We start from the raw sequence: 5,359 nt of genomic DNA, 5'->3' as shown, positions 1-5,359 counted from the left end.
TAATTCTTCTTTAAATGTTGGATAGAATTCAGCAGTGAAGCCATCTGGTCCTGAGCTTTTCTTTGTTGGGAGGTTTTGATTACTGATTCAGTCTCCTTGTTATTGATTTATTCTGTTTTTCTTGAGTTGGTTTTGGTAGTTTATGGGTTTCTATGAATTTTTCCATTTCATCCAACTTATACGATTTCTTGGTATACAGTTATTCACAATATTTTCTTAATTATCCTTTTTATTTATGTAAAATTGACAATGCCTGCCTTTCATTTCCAATTTTAGTATTTGAGTTTGTTTTGTTTTGTTTTTTAATCTAGCTAAAGGTTTCTCAATTTTCTTGATATTTTCAAAGAACTTCTGGTTTCATTAATTCCATTGTTTTTCTATTATTGACTTCATTTATATCTGTTCTAATCCTTATTATTTCCTCCATCTCCTAACTTTAGGTTTAGTTCTTTTTCTGGTTTGTTAAGGTATACAGCTAGGTTATTGATTTGAGATCTTTCTTCTTTTTAAATGTAGACACTTACTGTAAAAATTTACCCATGAGCACTGCTTTCACTACATCCATGAGTTTTCGTATGTTGCATTTTCATTCTCATTAATCTCTAAGTATTTTCTAATTTCCCTTGTGATTTATTCTTTGATCCACTGGTTATTTTATTTTTTTTTAAGATTTATTTATTATTTATTTATTTATTGGCTGCATCGGGTCTTAGTTGTGGCACGCAGGATCTTTGTTGAGGCTTGCGGGATCTTTAATTGAGGCACACAGGCTTCTCTCTCATTGCGGTGTGCGGGTGTCTCTCTAGCTGTGGTGTGCGGGTTTTCTCTCTCTAGCTGTGGAGTGGAGGCTCCAGGGCATGTGGGCTCTGTAGCTGTGGTACATGGGTTCCAGAGCGTGTGGGCTCTGTAGTTTGTGCCATGCAGGCTCTCTAGTTGAGGCACATGAGCTCAGTAGTTGTGGCACGTGGGCTTAGTTTCCCTGTGGCTTGTGGGATCTTAGTTCCCTGACCAGGGATCGAACCTGCGTCCCCTGCATTGTAAGGCAGACGCTTTACCACTGGACCACCAGGGAAGTCCCTCCATTGGTTATTTTAAATTGTATTGTTTAATTTCCACATAGATGTGAGTTTTCTAGCTTTCCTTCTGTTATTTCTTCTTATATTATTGATTTCATTTGTATCTGCTCCATTTCCTTCTATTATTGATTCTATTGATTTCTTCATTCCATTTTGGTCAGAAAAAATACGCTGCATGATTTCAATTTTTTAAAACTTACTGAGACTTGTTTTGTGGCCTAATACATTGTCTATCCTGGAAAATGTTTCAGGTATACTAGAGAAGAATGTGTATTCTGTTGTTTTGGGGTATTCTACAGATATCTGTTAGGTCTAACTGGTTTATAGTATTATTTAAGTTTCCTATTTCCTTACTGAACTTCTGTTATCTATATATTATGGAAAGTGCGGTATTGAAATTTCCAAATATTGTGGAGCTGTCTATTTACTCTTTCAATTCTGTTTGAGTCATACGTTCCTGGGCTCGTGTTTGGTACAGATATAATTGTTATATCTTCTTGATGAACTGACCCTTCCATTAATATATGATTACTTATTGTCTCTTGGAAGTTCAGATATACAGTTTTTACTTTCTACATTTCTTTTTTGAATATAATGAGCATGTAATCATTTTATAATAGAAAAAAAAAAGAGTAAGGTAAAGGGAGTAATATCTTCTCACTCAGAATGTAGGACCCATAGTGGGAAAATACCTCAATATAATAAAGGCCAAATATGACAAACCCACAGCTAACATCATACTCAAAAGTGAAAACCTGAAAGCATTTCCTCTAAGATGAGGAACAAGACAAGAATGTCCACTCTCACCACTTTTTTTTTTTTTTTTTTTTTTGCTGTACGCAGGCCTCTCACCGTTGTGGCCTCTCCCGTTGCAGAGCACAGGCTCCGGACACGGGCCCAGCCGCTCCGCGGCATGTGGGATCCTCCCGGACCGGGGCACGAACCCATGTCCCCTGCATTGGCAGGCGGACTCTCAACCACTGTGCCACCAGGGAAGCCCTCTCACCACTTTTATTCAACATAGTTTTGGAAGTCCTCACCATGGCAATCAGAGAAGAAAAAGAAATAAAAGAAATTCGAACTGGAAAAGAAGAAGTAAAACTGTCACTCTTTGCAGATGACATGATGCTATACATAGAAAATCCTAAAGACACTACCAGAAAACTACTAGAGCTCAGCAATGAATTCGGTAAAGTTGCAGGATACAAAATTAATATACAGAAATCTATTGCATTTCTATACACTAACAATGAACTATCAGAAAGAGAAATTAAGGAAACAATCCCACTTACTATCACATCAAAAAGAATAAAAATACCTAGGAATAAACATACCTAAGGAGGTAAAAGACCTGTACCCCAAAAACTATAAGACACTGATGAAAGAAATTGAAGACAACACAAACAGATGGAAAGATATACCATGTTCTTGTATTGAAAGAATCAATATCATTAAAATGACCATACTACCCAAAGCAATCTACAGATTCAATGCATTCCCTATCAAATTACCAATGGCATTTTTCATAGAACTAGAACAAAAAATTTTGAAATTTGTATGGAAACACAAAAGGCCCTGAACAGACAAAACAACCTGAGAAAGAAGAACATAGCTGGAGGAATCCCTGACTTCAGACTACACTACAATGCTATAGTAATCAAAACAGTATGGTACTGGCACAAAAGCAGACACATAGATCAATGGAACAGGATAGGAAGCCCAGAAATAAACCCACACACTTATGGTCAATTAATCTATGACAAATGAGGCAAAAATATACAATGGAGAAAAGACAGCCTCCTGAACAAGTGGTGCTGGAAAAGCTGGACAGCTACATGTAAACAAATAAAATTAAAACATCTTCTAACACCATATAGAAAAATAAACTCAAAATGGATTAAAGACCTAAATGTAAGAACAGATACTATAAAACTCTTAGAAGAAAACATAGGTAGAACACTCTTTGACATAAATCACAGCAACATTTCATTGGATCCATCTCTTAGAGTAATGGAAACAAAAGCAAAAAAAAGAGGGGGGGAACCTAATTAAACTTAAAAGCTTTTGCACAACAAAGGAAACCATAAACAAAACTAAAGGACAAGCTACAGGATGGGAGAAAATATTTGCAAATGATAGGACTGGCAAGAGATTAATTTCCAAAATATACAAACAGTTCATACACCTCAATATCAGAAAAACAAACAACCCAATCAAAAAAATGAGCAGAAGACCTAAGCAGACACTTCTCCAAAGAAGACACACAGATGGCCAAAAGGCACATGAAAAGATGCTCAACATCACTAATTATTAGAGAGATACAAATTAAAACTACAATGAGGTACCAACTTACACTGGTCAGAATGACCATCAGCAAAAAGTATACAAATATGGAATTCCCTGGTGATCCAGTGGTTAGGACTCAGCGATTTCATTACCGGGGCGAGGGTTCAATCCCTACTCAGGGAACTAAGATCCCACAAGCTGCATGGCATGGAAAAAAAAAAAGTTTACAAATAATAAATGCTGGAGAGGGTATGGAGAAAAGGGAACCCTCCTACACTGTTGCTGGGAATGTAAATGGCTACAACCACTATGGAGAACAGTATGGAGGTTCCTTACAAAACTAAAAATAGAGTTGCCATGTGATCCAACAAACCTACTCCTGGGCATATATCCAGAAAAGACAAAAACTCTAGTTGGAAAAGATACACACACCCCAGTGTTCATAGCAGCACTATTTACAATAGCCAAGATGTGGAAGCAACCTAAATGTCCACCGACAGAGTAACAGATAAAGAAAATGTGGCATATATATTATATATATATAATACACACACACACACACACACACACACACACACACACTGGAATACTACTCAACCATAAAAAAGAAAGAAATAATGCTATTTGCAGGAACATGGATGGACCTAGAGATTATCATACTAAATGAAGTATATTAGACAAAGACAAATATCATATCACTTATATGTGGCATCTAAAAAAATGACACAAATGAACTTATTTACGAAACAGAAATAGACTCACAGACATAGAAAACAAACATGGCTACTGCTGGAGCATGAGGGATGACTCAAATTCTGTTTGGAGGCATATTTGAGCTTGCTGAGTAGACATCATAAGCAAAGCTCACCCTCCCGAGTTGAAGAAATTTATGGACAAGAAGTTATCATAAAAATTAAATGGTGGCAGACATGTCCAAGGAATACTGTAGGGATTCAATCCCTTTATGAATCTTGTGATAGATGAATGTGTGGAGATGGCAACTAGTGAGCAACAGAACAATACTGGAATGGTGGTAATACGAGGAAATAGTATCATCATGTTAGAAGCCTTGGAACAAGTATAAACAATGGCTGTGTTCACCAGAGAAATTAACTGCTTCTATGTGTCCCCTCTCCACATTTTATTATGATAAATTCTGAGTCATGTACATTTTCTTACTGAACTCTTTTGCTAAATAAACTTTTGTAATAGTCAAAAACAAACAAACAAAAAAAAAGAAAACAAACTTATCGTTGCCAAAGGGGAAGGGGGGGGGGATAAATTGGGAATTTGGGATTAACAATTACACACTACTATATATAAAATACATAAACAACAAGGACCTACTGTATAGCACAGGGAACTATATTTAATATCTTGTAAAAATGTACAGGGGAAAAGAATCTGAAAAAGTATATGTATGTATATGTATACCTATAACTGAATCACTTTGCTGTATATCTGAAATACTATAAATCAACTATACTTTAAAAAAAAAAAGGAGGGGGCTTCCCTGGTGGCACAGTGGTTAAGAATCCACCTGCCAGTGCAGGGGACATGGGTTCAAGCCCTGGTCCGGGAAGATCCCACATGCCATGGAGCAACTAAGCCCATGTACCACAACTACTGAGCCCGTGCACCACAACTACTGAAGCCCAAGCACCCTAGAGCCCATGCTCTGCAACGAGAAGCCACCACAATGAGAAGCCCTCGCACTACAACGAAGAGTAGTCCCTGCTCCCCACAACTAGAGAAAGCCTGTGTGCAGCAACGAAGACCGAACACAGCCAAAAATAAATAAATAATTTTTTTAAAAAAAAGTAGGACCTTCTGCAAAACAACTGGTTTAGACTCTTCAAAAAAAAATTGTAACTGGGAATTCCCTGGTGGTCCAGTGGTTAGGTTTCCCTTCTTCCACTGCCCAGGGCACAGTTTCAATCCCTGATAGGGGAACTAAGATCCCACAAGCCACAAGGCAGGGCCAAAAAAAAAAGTAA

The 5,359-nt window shown here is 37.2% G+C and overlaps 1 pseudogene across 1 annotated transcript; it reads left to right on the top strand.

Moving 5' to 3' along the window:
- The first annotated feature begins 4,224 nt into the window (after positions 1–4,224).
- On the top strand, positions 4,225–4,540 carry LOC309822719 (small nuclear ribonucleoprotein G-like; annotated as a pseudogene). The gene has a single exon. The product of its transcript is annotated as a small nuclear ribonucleoprotein G-like (transcript).
- Positions 4,541–5,359: the final 819 nt, after the last annotated feature.

The sequence above is a fragment of the Grampus griseus genome (genome assembly GCF_964374135.1).
Source record: "Grampus griseus genome assembly, chromosome: 5".
NCBI classification, from domain to species: domain Eukaryota; kingdom Metazoa; phylum Chordata; class Mammalia; order Artiodactyla; family Delphinidae; genus Grampus; species Grampus griseus.
This window is presented reverse-complemented; position numbering and strand designations above follow the sequence as displayed.